Genomic DNA, 17,106 nt, shown 5'->3' on the forward strand with positions numbered 1-17,106 from the left:
GTTTTTAATGTGCTTTTAAAAAAAGGAACTGGAACAGAATTCATGTGCTGCTGAGAATGTTTTCCAAATGAAGTTATAGTTTCACCGATTTTTGTTTTTCTAAGGAACGTTGTTACCTCATTCATGAAAAGAGGAATTGAAAATGAAAGACCGGAGGTTTCAAGAAATGCTGTATTGGTTGGTCAATAGTATTTATTGATGGGACTCTTTATATATGTCTTGTGGGTAAAATACCAGCAACTATATTAGAGGCTCACAAGGATTCCAATCCTAGAAGTGACAATCTAATACAGAAAATGTGTTACAGAAAGCCTGTGCATGAGTTAAAATATGAGATGGACATTTATCCTGGGACTCTCTCTTTTTGGTAGTAAGCCCTAGAATACTGATATCACTTGGACAGTTTTCATCCCATTTGAGTTCCCACTGCAAAGAAATTTGGGAATATGGAAACGGTGTTAAAAACAAGAGAAAAAAAAAAAACCTCATTTCTTAGGGAGGATTGTGGGGGGCAGAGGGGAGAATAAAATAGAAGGAAAGAAGGTAAATTCAAGATGGTTTCCATTCAAAATCAGCAATGTTATTCACCCTTACTACAAGACATTTGATAACATCCCTCGGTTCTCTCACTTACTACGACAGATGGCAGAGGACAGAGTGCATCGTTGGTGAAGGGACTGTCCAGAGCTGGCCAGGTTTAGGGAACGGAGGGACCGAGGAGAAAGAATAACCAACCGTGTCATAACGCCATCTATTTAAGTCATCCAGATTTCACATGCTGGAGTATTTTAAGAAATTTATGAAAGTTGCACTTATTTTTGATTGAGAGTTATACATGTTTTGCAGACATATGTTGGTTTATTTCAATTTTGATATTTTGCTTAAAATAATTTTGGTGTTTTCCTGATTTCTGTTTCACATAAAAATAAATTTAGCCTGAACAGAAGATGATTGCTGACAAAGCCACTACTTTTTCAACCCAGTGAAAGGCATATAATGATACACTGCTCGAGGGAGAGGGGTTAAGTGGCTTGTTTCTGGAGGTTTTTGAGGGGGTCTCAAATCTGAGAAGAAAGGGGCTCACTGTCAACCCCCAATTCATGACTAAGAAGCCTCTGCCAACCAAACCCCTGGGTTTAAGGGTCTCGGGAAGGACCACTGGGAGCGAACTGCCGGAGCTCGGCTGATTTGACTTAGAGTCTCCTGGTGGATCACACTTAGGTCTGAAATGAGCTTGTGGTTTCAGCCCCCTCAAGCCCGTAGTCTGGCTCCTAGCAAGGCTCTTTGGTAGGACGGATGTCGTGCTGGGGCCAACTCCAGGGTACAGACCCAGACCTGAGGAGGTCCCAGCCTCTCTTCTCTCGTACAAGTCATCCCAGGTGCTGGTCAGAGAGAAGGCTGCATTGTGTAGGTACCAACATGGGAGAGGAGACCCACTTATGAGGTTTCTGTGAGTGCCACACAACCAAGACCCCCAGATCTGCCACAGAAGGACTAGAGGGACACACACATCCTTGAACAAATTGAACCCATCCACTTGATCAGACATAAATTGGAAGGAAGACTGGCATTTCCATGCCCTCTCCTGTTCAGTGTCTACATAAGTGTCCAGTAAAATGTACAGTTCAAGTCAATTAATTGCTTTCATTCCTATTAGCAGAAACAGTGATCAAAGACCAAAAGGCTTGCTGCAACACATCGAAATGAGTGGAAAGTGAATTACATCTCAGAACATCTTGACTGTTTTTAAAGAGCAAAGATAGGAGGAAAACATGAGCTCCCAGACTGAAAAAGACAATCAAAAGATTATCTGTAAAAATCACAAAAATCCAGCTGATGTCACAGGTCTCCTCTGCAGCGGGGAAGGCTGGAAGGTGACAGGGTCTGTAGGGCTCGCACTTGCCCAGTTGTCAGGGGCAGAGACTAAGAGTGAAGGGGTTTGACCACTGGGTTGTACAAATAAAAGCAAGAGAAAGGCAATTTCTTGGACTCAGGGGCTCATAATATATACCGCCCAGTCACTCTTGTTGGAGAAATTCACCTGAAACCAAGAATCCCAAACCAGGAAAGTCAGCCACTGAGGAACTGACACAGGGCTGCCTGGGGGGTCTTGCACCCAACACCTCTGGGCGGTCTGGAGAGCACCACACCTGACTGAACTCGCCACACTGACAATTCTGCTGACAATTCTGCGAGAAGAGGAAGGAGGTGCTATTCATTTTTCTAATGGTGTCTGGATGAAACTTGAAAGCAAACAATTGTGTAATGAATCATTATCATTCATTACGAGAATAACCCTGTAATTCAACACAAGAATTTCCTTTCCCTCAGGGCAATTTTACCCCTAGATTTATAAATTCAGTTAAAGGCAAATGCATTAAAAATAAACTAACATTGAGATAGAAGTATAAAAGACTGTTACAAAATACCCCCAAACCGGCTGCTTTGGGCGTCTGGGCAAATGGATGCTTTTTTCTGTATTAATGTTTTTTTCATGTTTTCCAGATCTTTAATGAGTGAGTTCCACCTTGCAAATGAACATCTAAAACCTAGGAAAACAAGAACCACAGAAAGAGCATTTCCTTGGGTTTAGCCAAAGGCTTTCTCATGAGGTTCCTACCATGTAAGGTCCAGCCTGAGATCTAAAGTCCAAACTGTCACCTGACTCTTTGTGCCACAGTCACCAATCTGGCCTTAAACAATACTAGACCAACAGGCTCTTCTCAGGTGGTCTCCTTCCCCGACTGGCTGTAGACCCACACACCAAGGACCAATAGAAGTAAACCACCAGGCCCAGGTTGCCTGTGGTTCAAACACAGGTCATATGGAAAGAGACAAGAGAAAAACAAACTCTCGGACTATAAGGGGACAGCGGAGGGAGGAAACACAGAATGCCAAAGAAAGACAAATACAGGACAGTAATGTGGGAGGGGGTGATGGTGGAGGGAGGTGTCTGATGTAGGCTAGTAATTTCACGTAAACAACATGGGTGCTTTTGGTCTCCAGCGGGTATGCGGTAAGCCCCCGAGCGTGGCTACTATGTGTGTTAGGCACTGGGAGCAACACAAAGAATGACACTCAAGCTTTCCTCAGGGGGAGACGGACCCAAGGTCAGGCGTATGGTGGGCCAGCGTCCATACTGATGCAGCGGGAGCAGGGCTTCTCAAAGAGGCACTGCGGGAACCAGCAGCATCCCAGGACCCTGGGCATCTGTCAGGTATACAAACCCCTGGTCCCTCCCAGAAGAACAGAGTGGAACCCTGAGGTGGGGACCCAGCGATCCGGGTGCCGACTAGCCCACCGGGAGATTCACATGTCATATCCGTGAAAGCCATTCATGTTGCAGCCACTGTTGATTTCCTCCGGAGAACTCTCCTGACATGGGTAAAGTGTCCTGCGGGATTCACCCGCTTCTATTTGCTGCAAGAGCTACGTGAACAAGCAGCAGCGCTGGCTCGAAAAGGAACGTCTCCCGATGCGGGCCAGGGCTGAGGGAGGGTCATCTCCATTCACGTAGCGCATGGCACAGTGTTTCCACCAGTCTCACACTCGAGAGTCTGGAACATTCCTTACTTTGTAATTGGCCACCCGGTAGAGACGGTTCTGAAAGAGCCATTGCCCACAGGCTCCCTCAGTGGCCTCCTGACCAGCAAAACACCCCACGTTTCTAGAGCCCAGCACGTTCCCCTGCAGAGAAAAAGCATAGAAGGGGAGCCCTAGCTTTTCATTTGCACATTTCAGCAACTTTACAAAACACACAAGAACAATGCATGAAATTTTAAGTGACAGAACTTCAAATCTCGGGGTGGGAGTGCGGTTTAGAAATGCTGCATTACGCGAGGCCTCACTCTGAGAATGATCTCTAGCTCCCCGGCTGTTTGCAAGTAACAAACTTTAATTAAAAAGTATAAATTGCCTCAAACCCAGAGAACCTTAGCTTACACCATTTTGCTAATTTAGGAGATTACTTCATATTTAAAGGATCACAACCGGACTGTAATCACCATGCATATATACTGGCTTGATTACAGATTGTTGACATTAAGTGGTATTAAGATGACCTTTGAAATATTACTTTCCCTTTCTATTAGAGGCTTTTGTGTAAGGTTCTGAAAATGAAAGGCTCATTAGACACCATTAAAATAGGATTTATTCCATATGTGTAACCAATAATCAAGTAGAATATTACTTCCCTCCCCTAATCAGCTACTTAATGTACCGAAAAGCACACTTGGTGCTCAAAGTAGTAGTAACAGCAAACCTTTCCTGATCAGGTTTCTGTACCATCACTAATGTCAACAAAACCCAAACGGAAAGGAGTCTAGGATGCTGGACAGGCTTTTTTAAAAATATACATTTGATTTCAATTAAGCCTCAGTGTTTATGACCCTTGGAGGTATACACTTTTACAATTTCATTGGTCAAGACCAATTAATCCCATTATTGTGGCCATGGGTGCAGTTCCCCAGCCGCTTGGGGAATGGACTGGTGAATTATAGGGGGCTGATATCTTCTGCTTACAGCTCAAAGACAACGGGAAATGCACACGGGTGGAAAGATTGGCAGATATTTCCAAGGTGTGGATACAGTCAAGGTGACTTCCACAATAAGACCAAGAGTTCAGGCCCACTTGAATCACGGTATTTCCTGCCAGAGGTGTAAATGAGGGAGACGGCCAGGAGCTGAGGGCTGGGGCCACCTCGCACACCTCAGGAGGTGAGAAATCTGCCTCGAGGTGTCAGCCGAGCTTTCCACGTTTCCTTCTGAGGCAGTGCTCCCGGCTCGAGGTAGCACGAGTCCCCCCAAGTCACCAGATTCTGATTCAATAGGTGTGGAGGGAGGCCTGAGGTAGTGCATTCCTAACGGTCTCCGAGGTGACACTTCTAAAAATGTTGAGTGTTCAAAGATTATCCTTTGAGAAATAAAGTTCTAGGGATCATTAAACTACCTGAGGTTGATAAGACACAATTTAACGGGATTTTGTTTTTAAAGAAGAGAGAAAATAAACAAAAGAACTCGAGCAAGAATACAAAAATGAAGAAAGGGATTGCATTTGATGAACCGAGCTGTGGCAGCTTCATCCTTCAAAGTGTGGATGAGTAAAATCTAAATTTAAAATGCTGGCTGGGAAGATAACAGAAAGTGTTGTCTGGGGGGAAAAAAAGCAGAAGAAAAGTTAAAAAAAAAAAAAAAAAAGGACAAAGATGCAAAAGAGAAAGCCTGCAGATGCCCCTGGGGCACCTGATTTCGCTTCTCCTCCTGTGACACTGGGACATCCCCGCTCCTGCCACCTGCGGCTTCCGTTCCCAGTGACGTCTTACTAGGACTTCTGCTCGCGTTGAGTTCTTAGTATTTACCACACCGGTTTGCAGAAAGGGTTACATAAAGGGAGAAAAAGAAAAGACTTCCAACGTTTTGAAGCTTTTCAAGAGGATCTGGTTCAGGAATTCAAGACATGGAGTTAGGATGGAAAGCGTTCCTCTCTGTGTCTGTTCCGACGCTAAATTTCAGGGCGAGGGCCATGAAGAGGCTCCCGCGGGCTCTCACTCTGTGACATTCCTCATGTTTGCAGACTAACCACCTTCTTATCTGAACAACGGACTGACAGAAAAGGGATTTCTGTGTTTCCTTTGGGTTGCTAAAAGGTAATAATATCTGATAATAATAGTATTTCAAAGGTTCTACCCAAAGGAATAGTGGCCTCGCTGGGATATTATTTCAAGTCTTGGTACAGTTACTCCTGTAAATTTTAAAATTCTTTTAACTTCAGAGAAATCCGTGCAACCCTCCCCCCCACCCCGCCAATGGGACGAATTTTCCAAAGATCGCAAATATCTAAATAGCTTTGCACTTCCGTTTCCCACGCTAGCCCTCGGCGTTTCCAGCCCGGCGGTCTGGCTGCCATAGCTCACGCGGAAAAGAGACTGAGACACTCGGGGCTCATGAGTCAGCCTGTCCGTGCACACCACTCATCTGGTGTTTTGAAGTGGGCGATAGTACTCATTTATCCAGATCTTCTGGAACCATTAAAAGTTTTGTAGAATTAACATAAAACCCTTTCCGTAATGTTTTCCTAACCCATAATAAAGAAATCCCAGTTACTACGTTTTTCCCTGTTATTCTAGTGTACACGATGAATCTATTAAATAGCTCATACATGCAACTTCTTGGCTTGGTGTGCTTTTTGCTTTTGATTAAGAAATCTGTATAAAACAAAGTTTACCGACGTCGGCAGTACGTATGCATTTCTTACCAGCTTAAGGCCATTCGTTGCTTCTCAACATGGAGGGTTACGGGTCGTGGTTGATCTGTAAAAGGGTCCTTACTCCACAGAGAGGTGGCAAAGTAAATGAGGGTACCACTCAAGAAACAAAATGGAAAAGAGTGTTTTTGAGAAGCCACATGACAATGAAGAGAGAAATATGCTACTTCTGTGCCAACATTTGAACCATATTAAATTTTTATGGAAATTATCAAGTATCTGGTTTATAACAACTGACACGTGCTGGGGACAAATGGAACGTCATTGTGGGCACCGTATGTACACCCGGAGAGTACGTACCCCACAGTGAAAGACTGGTATTTAAGTCAGATCCTATGGCCCTCTCCAGCTAGTCCGCAAATACGAGGTATCATATATTATTCATGATGTGTCAATACAATGCCAGAAAACTATAATCTCAAGCAAATAATTATTCTGTGAGTGGGCAAATAATGAAAAAGGTTGTTTAAACATAACAATAAGTAAGTTGCCCGATTCTGCTGTTACTATTCACATTGATTTCATGCAACCAGCAAATACGTAACCACTCGAGCATGCGTGGCCCAGTGGTTTCCCCTCAGAGCTCAGTGGAGGCCGTCTGATCACACGTCACTAGAGCAAATGTATTTAAGGCCTGTAATTGGTCCCACAAAATACGCCTAAAAGAAATAAAATTCCTTAATTTTCTTTGTATCTGTGTTTCTGATCACGACATGTCATATATAACTCCGTAGGAGTGTGCCTACGTAAGTGACATACTCTTAGGAACTCTCGGTAAAGGGTACACATAAAAGCGACTTGCAGATGTTTTGCTGCTCTCTATTAAAGAAGACAACTGTTCTAATTCCTTCAGTCCTGGTCTATACACCAAGAGACCAAGTCCCTGATCCACAAAGGGACCAGGGAATATAGAGTTTCTTATACATTTAGCATTCGATTAGGCCCTGCGGACGATACAAAAGTAACATCAGGCCGCATCCTATTTTCTCTGCATTCACAGAACATCCCAGGAGACAGACACGGAGCACAATAAATCTGGAATCTGACCCAGCCTGCTTCACCACCCCTGAATTGTTTTTTATATACTCAAGTGAGAAAGCTGACAGCAGTGGGAGGAATCGGCCTTTGGATTTTAGGCATGATTTTTCCCCTTTCTTCTTTTTTTAAAAGGTCAGAGACATTCCCTACAACTCTAGTTTTTCTAAAAGATCTTTCCAGGTTCAGGTCTTTCGAGACAAAGAGGGATAGCTAAAGTAAAAGACAACAGAGTAAGCCAAAGGAAGCAGGGGAAACAGAAACAGAGAGAAGACTGTAGGCAGAGGAGAGGCTGAGCACCCCCGCGGTCAGCCTGCCCCCTCCGGCCTCCCCGCTCCTCCCCGCACCGCGGGCCGCAGGCCAGTTCAGCTGCAGCCCCCTAATGAAGCAGCAAACTCCTTTTTGCCTCTGCCTCTGCACGCGCTGTTCTGTGTGCCCGGTGACATACGTCTGACCCCTCTACTTGGTGTCACCTCCTCTGTGACCCTCCCTTTCTGCTTTTACAAGGCACAATAGGTCACTCCCCACATGCCCACCGTGCCTCGCCCACAGCCTTGCTAACACGCAGAGGTACACTAATTGGATTGTTTGTTTCCCCCCACTAGGCTGAGAGCTTTATGAGGACAAGGGACTGAGTCTTATTAATCTTTTTATTACCGGCACTGGGTACAGTCCTTGGCATGTACTCAAGTGACTGCAGATTATTTGCTAAATAAATGCTAAGCGAAACGGAGAGAATGAACTCTTTGTAAAAGAGCATATTGATTTCCTAGACTTCCTTGTGGAGTAAACTCATTAAGGCCTTTTAATTAGGTCGGGCGTGTTAGCACTCGTGATGACATCAAATGGTCAACATGGCAAAAGCTATAAAAACGTATTTATGGGCTTTGCCGGATTTGAGTGTTCTATAGAACTACTGTAAGAGATATATTTAATTATTTTAACATCTAACTATGTGGGAAAACAATAGTAATACCAACTTATGGTTGTGGGGTCTTTTTTGTTTGTTTGTTTTGTTTTGTTGTTTGGTGGATGCGATACATTGACCTCTTTATTGATGTTCTGAGAAAGATGGGCCAACCCTGGTGAAGGGAGCGAGCAGTTTTCCTAACATACCCTCTTCTAAACTTGAGCTAAACATACACAGACCCATTTGGAACACGTTATTAGCAATAATTCAAGGCAAATAAATGTGTGCCTTCTTCATACATAAAGGAAAAGAAACTGTTTTAAATTGCCCTTTAAAAGCTGAGCTAATATTCTCTCTAGCATGCCAGGAAAGAGCCTCTCATCAGAGCTTCTCATGCAAAGCAAAAAGCTCGTTGGGACCCTGCCCTTCATTGCCCTGAGTCAAATATCCCCAAAGAGCAGATCAAGCAATTCTTATGATGCCACGCCTCTGCCCACATCCTATACCCAGACTCTTTGGATGGGAGCAGACATGAGCATCCCATATGATCCCACACTAAAGCCATACCTCATTCCAGAACTTTCTGTGCTCAGAGTATGGGGGCCGTAGCAAGGCCTTGGCTCTGCCTTTCCCTTTGGCAGTGGACTGCTACCCAGGAACTGCCTCTGACTGCAAAGATGAGAAATGCCGCCACTTGCCTTCAGTTTTATTAAGAATTGGCATGCTTGGTTTAACAGAGCTAAGCAATATATTTATTTACTATGGTGTTTCCCAAAATGATTGCTGAATTCTGTCATCTTTTGACTGAGAAACTGTTTGCGGGTTGCAACAGAATGTATGCTAACATACATACAGCAACACAAACCTCCAAGACAAACTGTTTAAGTCAATTTGCTATCATATAAGCACATAGGTGCAAATATGTGCATATGCACTTGTGGGTACAGCCATGGGCACACACTTTAACACTTACACACAGAGCCCACACAGATTCTGTAATAAATGTGTGTGTTTAAGATCCGTGTGCAGGGGTGTAGAGGCAAGCATGAATTTGCCAAGAGAGAAAAGGAAATTCACACACGAAGAGAATAATTTACCATAAATTGGCCCACACTGAGTTTATTCCAAAAAACAGAGTGCAAGATGCCAAATTTTTAATGGCTCTTACTATTCTAGATCTGGCCCTGACAAGCTTTGGAAGAGATGCAAGTGGGCAGGAAAGATGGGATTAAAAAATTATATCTTAAGCCTTTTCACTTTCAAATGTAAAATTTCCACCACTGTGACAGGGGGAAAGAGAGTGATATTTTCCTGACACTGTGCTTTTCTCAACAAAAAGCCGTCGATTTTCATTATGCGCTGCTTAAATATAAATTCTGTTCTTGCTAAAAGTCATCTGTGTCTGGCTGCTTAAAAAAAGAAGCAGATACAAAAATCATGGAACTCAAACCTTGCATTAGGCCCGCAGACCTTACAGAGGCGTGAGCTCCGCAGGTCGCACGTGGCCGCCCCACGGTTGAAGGACTGACGATCTTCTGTGACAGCTCACACTGCCTCATCAAAGCTACTCACTTGGTTGCTTCCAAAACACATCACCCCCAGTCTTCTGCCTTTCCCAGCTGAGCTTTCCCACACGGACTTCCCAGCGCACACCTGAACGGTACACAGCAGGCGCTCAGAGGACCCTCTCTTTCCTCTGCTCTCCACCTTCCTTGTTCTTCTGATGGCCAACTACCTAGCCCAACTTGGAGCCTTCTTCCTTCTTGGTCGTTGAGAAAGCCACTGTCCCTTTTTGCCTATTCTTCCTATGATCCTGTGGTTCCCTCATGGACAAAAAGCGAAATCCATGAACCCTTTCCAAGCATGACTGTTTGTTTTTTGTGACCCACAGGATATTCAATCACTAGAGGCACACACTGAGTTTTAAGATCCTTATAGTTCTTAGGAAAATACTTTGGCTAAGAATTATCATCTCAATTCTCTGGACTATTCTACTTCATGCAACTTCTACCTCCTCTCTTTGGAACTTGACTCCACCAATCACAAGAATGATAAGTCTACCCAAAATTCTATAAAGCCATGAAGCTTGGGGGTAGATGTGCCTCATCTCAGATATTTTAATTTGATGCAAATATTGGTCCATTATGCAGAATAGTTAGCCTTTTCACTGAATTTAAACTTCTATTGTTTCTTAGTCTCCAAGGAAATAGAAAGAAAAATGAGTAAAACATGTTTTTTCTAAGACACATTTCTTCCTTTATGTTACCTCTTTGGTCATCTTATAAAGCCAATAATCCTGACATGAAAGTACATAGCACACAGGACATTCTCAAAAAAAAATTAGTCATTATTTATATCATCTTTTATGTGTTCAAATGTTTTCTTTTTGGAGGGGGGAGGGGCGGGGGAGAGAGAGAGAGAGAATCTTAAGCAGACTCGGCACTGAGTGCTAAGCCCAATGTGGGGCTTGATCCTAAGACCCAAAGTCTTGAGCCAAAATCAAGAGTTGGAAGCTTAATCAACTAAGCCACCCAGGCACCCCAAATTTTCTAGTACTTAGCACTTAGTACTTCCTTATTTTACAAGTGAAGGGGCTTTAAGGCCTAGAAAGGTTCAGGAACTTGCCAAAGTCACACAGTTGGTAAGGGGCAGAGCTACAGTTAGAACACCGCCTTCTGGCTCAATTATTTAACCAAGTTTTCCCTCCATGCAACTCTAAGGGAATGTTACTTCTCAAAAGGTCAAAGAGATAAAGAAAGAAACATGTCTTGTAAGGAATCCAAACACATTTTTGCTTTTGTTTCTTTACAAAGTGAAAAATATTAGTAGTTTAAATTTCCTGTCCTGAGTAGGGTCAACCATTCTAAATTATACCAATCATTCTCACAAACTCTGAGCATTGAATAAACTGTAAGCCTCATGTTCTTGGTTCTAATCTTCTTTTATGAGACCTGGCATGAAATAATCTACGAGAGCATTCTAGGAGGCCTCAAGGATGCCAACAATCAAACAGTTCACAGCAAGAATGCTGACTCATTTCATCAAATGAAGGGGCCCCTGTACTTACTATCAGTTTATCAATGGTGACAAACATTTGTTGTAGCACTCTAACTCCATCAGAAGCAAAATTCCTCAAGAAAGAGAAAACAGTTCACTCTGCTATTTTCCTTTGTGAGATGGAAGAATCCAACCTGTGTCATGTTAGATGACACATGGCTATCAATGTTTAAACTTGGCCTCCACCCCTCGTCTGAGCTCCAGGCCTACTGCCTATTCGGTATCTCTGCAATGATGGCTCGCAGATGCCTCCAAGTAAATATTCCAACACTTAACAAGGACCTTTCCCCTAAAACAGAGTCTTCACCCCCTGCTCCCTCTTCACCCAGCAGTGTAAGCCCGGGGTCTGGATATAACCTTTGACAGCTCCCTCTTCCCCATATCCATGTCCATCCACTCTTCAAGTCCTCAGAGGTGTCTCTCAAACATGCTGCTTTCTGTCCAGCAACCTCTGACCTCTAAGCCATCCCCTGGGCTACACTTCAATCGATGCCCAGCAGGTCCCTTGGCCCACTCCTGTCCCCACCAGCCATCTAGTCTCCACAGTGCCACCAGAGTTATTGTTGGAAAACTGGAAATCTGATCCTATCCCTTTCCTGTGGTACATTCTTCAAAGGTTTCCCACAGGTGCCAGAGAAGGACCAAAGCCTAGTCATGGCTTACAAGGTCTCACTTGCTCTGGCTGCCGCCCACCCTCCAACCTCGTCTCCTTCGCCATGCCCTCCTGTCCCCTCACCCCTCCACTTCAGCCACACTGGTCTTTCAGCGGCCATGAGCTTTCTCACCCCAGGGCATTTACACATGTTATTTCCTTTGCCCAGAAAATGTCTTCTTCCTATTTGCTCAGTTAAATCCTACTCATTGTTTACAGCTTAGCTGAAATATCCCTTTTCCAGGAAAGCGTTCTCTGTCCCCAAGCTTGGGTTTACTCTCCCCCTTAGAGAACATCGTCCTGGGATGGGAGCTCCTTCAGGGCAGGGGCGAGGCAGCCTCTTCACGATGTGTACTAGCGTGCACAATAAGCTCTCAATGCAAATTTGTTGAATAATGGGCAAACGAGTTATTCTATATTAAAATGCAAATTATTTACATTATAATGCTTTCTCTCCCTCCCTCCCTTCCTTTTTCTTTTCACAATTATGTTTCTAGGACTTAAAATCTACTCAGAAAAACTGTATACTCCTAAGACCAGTGTTCATTCTAACCAACAATGGGGAATAACAAAAGATGAGTAGAACTTAACAGACCCTCAGGTCTGGAGAAAGAAAAAATATTTGTGAAGCCCTCTATAATTTCTAAGTGATATATGAAATGCAAATGTTTTCTAGATTCCAACTGCACACACAGAAATATCTCAACTCATTTTGACAAAGTTATTCACCAGGGAGATGAATAAATAGCTTCACTAAATACATATGGTGCAATTATACCCAGCAATAAGTGACAATAGGTCTTGCTTTATAATAATCTGAAAATTCAAAGCCCAATTATTTCAGCTGCTCAGTAAATAATACTGAAAAGACGTGGTGGTAAAGCAACTTAAGAACAGACTGTATTAGTAAACGCTAATGATCTCTTTACGATCCACAGAGCCAACTTCTTTTTCTTCTGAAGGAAAGAAAGCATTTTGTAAATTAATAATAATAAGAAGAAGAACAAGAACAAGAAGAAGAAGAGAGAGAAAAAAAAGAAAGACATCCACAAGCTACAGCCAAGAGCAAAATGAAAGCAGGAGTCCTCCTTTTGATCTTCCAAAGTAATATTTAGTTAAAGAATGTATGCTGTACTACAGAAAAACATGACCAGAAACATGAGCGTTTGGGACCTGGAAAATACAGTCATTGGCAGCTGGCCTTTAAAAAATATATTCATAAGATTAAAAAAAAAAAAGAAGAAGAAGGAAAAAGGAAAAAAAAAAAAAGGATTTGTCTCCATAGTTCCTAATTTGGGGGCAAAATAATACTGACTTTAATGAAAGGGGTCAGTTTCAGACTTCTTTTTGGAACACAGAAGCCAAGTAATTGGTATAATTAGCAGTTTAGATATGCAAATCGAATTCCAACTTGAAATGACTGCGCTGGAAAAGCAACCTCAACAGGAAGGAGAAAAGGAGGGAGAGGAAGCAGCGTGAAGCCGCACCTCCGTCCTTCTGGACAAGGGGTCAGTCAGGCGAAGACGGGTGCGGACGCTGCTGAGCCCGTTCAGACAAGCTCGAGGGCGAGAGGACAGGTCCGCCCGCAGGGAGAGAATTGGGAGACCAGCAATCAGCAAGGCAGATCTGTAACTCCTGCCCCATTTAGAGCTCTTGCTTGCATGCTCTCTGAACTTGTGGTATTTATTATTTTTCTAATTTGAGCAAACCATGTAAGCTTTTGGCACCTCAAAAAATAAAATCATATGGCCAATAAAAATGTTTATTCAAGGGGGAAAAAGTTAGCTTAACAGCACTGGCTTCCTTCTCTACTAGCCACCTGACTGCGGGGACGCGGTGGCGGGCCTCGCTGCTCTTCTGCCGGTCTGGGGCCCACCGGGCCGAGACCCAATGGAACCAGAGCCTCCAAATGGCAGCAGCCTTTGGGGGATCCCAAAGAGCAGGGGGTCCCATGGCACTCTCTGATCTTCTAGACCCAAGCAGGCTTACCCAATTTGAGGTTTCTTTCCACACTATCCCCTTCATATTATGTACTCACATGCCATTAAGTAATCATCTGTGCAACAGCTATCTCCCGAGTTCTGCATCTGTCTTGTCCACCCCTCTGCTCCCAGAGCCTAGCACAGTGCCTGGAACCTGCCAGGCCTTCAAAGAAGGAAAATGACAAAATTTGGGACTGATGTGTCATGTTAAGTCTCATTATGCAAATGTCAGAGCTCCTCTCTACCGTCATTTAGTGAACAACCAAACACCAATCATCTGAAGTTACCACGTAATTATGCGGAGACAAGGCATAGGACCTGAAGCGATCAGATGCCAAGTGGCTGGGACAATGCCTCTCAGCCTTTAACGTGCACAGAAATCTCCTGAGGAATTCGTTAGAACCCCGGCTCTGACTGGAGAGGTCTGCGTTGGGGCCCGAGAGTCCACTTTTCTAGAAAACTCCAAACCCACCCTGATGCTGCTCCTCAGGCCACACCTTATATGGGAGGGTCCCCGGAGGCCCCATCGACAACCCAAGCGCAGCTCTTCCTCCCTGGGAATCTTCCTTATGTTGCACCAAGAAAACCTCAAAAATGTGACCTTGTCTGGGTGGCTCCTGGTTTAGATACTCACACCGGTGTCTGCTTGGAAGGAGAGAAAGATCACGATTTCTTGGTCTTCTCTGGGACTTGGGATCCCTACCAGGTATATTCTCTGGTGGAGTCTGTATCCCAGTAGAAAATTTAGCCATGTCTTCATCATCCCAGTGAAAGTTTCACTTGTGTCAAGGGAATTTGGCCGGGGCGGGGGGGGCGGGCGGGATGAATGTGGATTTTCTATGGGGCATTCTTTGTGATTAAATATTCCAAGAGTATTTGTCTTTCTTCAGCTCTTCAAAGAAATTAGTGGATATGCAGCATGTAGGTGTTTATAAAACCCAGAGGGTCCTCTTTATTAGGACTTCTTTCCGTCTCTGTGATCAATGTCACACAGATTTTTCTTTCAAGTTTCCAAGCCATTGGGAAAGCCTGAAATGGGCTGATGGTTACGGGTATTTTGATCTTTCACATCAACTTCCATGTTGATGAACATTCAATGATTCCTTCATATAGGGACAGAGTTTGAGGGGTTTTCTCAGTGACTTAATAGCGTAGACGTGTTCTGCAGGCACTATCTCAACGTCTCTCTGTAAATGCGGGCTTGCCTCACACCACAAGGCAAAAAGCTGATCCATATTTAATTATTTTCCTATGGATTAAAGGTAAATAGTTTTAAATATGGTTTTTTTTTAAGATTTTATTTATTTATTTGACAGAGAGAGATCACAAGTAGGCAGAGAGGCAGGCAAAGAGAGAGGGGGAAGCAGACTCCCTGCTGAGCAGAAAGCCCGATGCGGGGCTCGATCTCAGGACCCTGAGATCATGACCTGAGCCGAAGGAAGAGGCTTTAACCACTGAGCCACCCAGGAGCCCTTAAATATGTTTTAGATAATAGTTCTTCTGCTAGTACTTGATGTGGCTCTCCTGGAAGAATACTGCCAACGGTAATTAAATTTGTTCATTATGTATTTGCCTCCTCCACCTCCAACAGACGCGCACAGACACACACACAGACATGCACACACACAGACACATATGCTCACGGGCGCGTGCACACGCACGCGTGCACGCAATTGCTGAAAAAGTCAACATGTGGTTTTATGTCTGTACTATACCAATCAACATATCAAAATCCAAATTTAGAATTCTAATTCACAATACCATTTTTTTCCTTTTTTCTCCTCCTCACTTGGAGTAAATTAAATTCAGTCTTTGTTGGAAGGAAATGTAAAATGTGTTTCACACATACATTTAACACTAATCTGTTCTCCCTACCTTAATTATGCTTTGAATTTCTGTGAGATCTGATATTCCAGGGACTCAATTTACTTTTATAAATATTCATTGATTCTCCCCTCCACCACCCTAACTCCATTAGTGCTGCCCTTCCCCTCTGTTTTGCATTTGGAGAAACTGAGGCACCAAGGAGGAAGCCAAGGCTTGTTACTTAACACAACTATGGAGGTGAAAATGTGACTCAGAAGCCCCTTCTGATAAAGGGACAACCCTCCCCTGAAGCTTAGAAATAATGGTACAATGTTCCAGGATTAAACCAGAGGCAGCCTGCCCATATTCTAGGCACAGCTATGCTCCTTGGTTTTTTTCTTCTCCCTAGTACAAAGTGCAGCAACAGAATAGCAGCCCTGTGGCTAAAGAGGAATGATTACAGAAAAGAACAGTTGGAGAAAACAAGGCGAAAGTACTTGGATTTTAGTCAGTGGGAGTCCATCACAGTAACTAATGGGCTGAGAATGTTTCTATTTTTTCACCGAGTAATCCATATGCAAATTTCGTGCAGTATTCAATATGCACTTCCAAGCTCAGTAAATGTTTTCTATTCTTTTCTGCTTCGCTCTCTCAGCTTTTTCCAATTAGGCCCTGTTTATTTAGAAAAAAGAAAATGTCTAAAGAAAGGATTAAGCTCTGTATCTTATGGAGAAAGAATGAATATCAGAAATTCTTTCGGGATCTAGAGGACGCATTCTTCTCTCCTCCTCCCCACCGGGATGCGTCATGAGAATGAAGCAAAAGGAGGAGGAAGCTTTTTCCTTCATTTGGTTTGTTCAGCTGAAAACATGCCTTTGACTCTCTGGAATTAAATCCAAAATTCATGACAATTCAAACAATGGCACACATGGCATAAGCCTGTGGGTAAAAATAAATAAATAAAAGAGAGATGGGGAAGCTCAAAAGGACCCACCTGGGGAGCAGAAGTTCTACAAAAGCAAAAGAATTCCGGACACCGAGGGGACAAGGGGACAGGCTGGGGAGAGCGAGCACAAAGGGGCGAAGCCAGCAGCTGTGTCAGAGGAAGATGACCCAGGAAGCAGGACTGTACACACGGGAGGGCTGACTCAAGGGGGGGCCCCCGCCCCCCCCAGCCAGGGGGGCAGCGACGGAGCATCGTGAGTGGGAGTCAGGTCCTTCCATCCTGGACCATGACATTCAGGGACACGTGGTGCTCTGTCTGTCTTTTTCAGGATGGAACAGGAAAGGTAAAGATCATTTTGTGCTAAAAAAAAGAAGGAAAGGAAAGGAAAGGAAAGGAAAGGAAAGGAAAAAGGAAAGGAAAAAGGAAAGGAAAAAGGAAAGGAAAAAGGAAAGGAAA

The 17,106-nt window shown here is 43.8% G+C and overlaps 1 protein-coding gene across 4 annotated transcripts in view; it reads right to left on the bottom strand.

The window, feature by feature from the left end:
- Positions 1–17,106, bottom strand: part of GLIS3 (GLIS family zinc finger 3) — a 438,277-nt gene that overhangs the window by 101,218 nt on the left and 319,953 nt on the right. The gene's annotated exons all lie outside the window — the stretch shown is intronic.

The sequence above is a fragment of the Mustela nigripes genome, chromosome 9 (assembly GCF_022355385.1).
Source record: "Mustela nigripes isolate SB6536 chromosome 9, MUSNIG.SB6536, whole genome shotgun sequence".
NCBI classification, from domain to species: Eukaryota; Metazoa; Chordata; class Mammalia; order Carnivora; family Mustelidae; genus Mustela; species Mustela nigripes.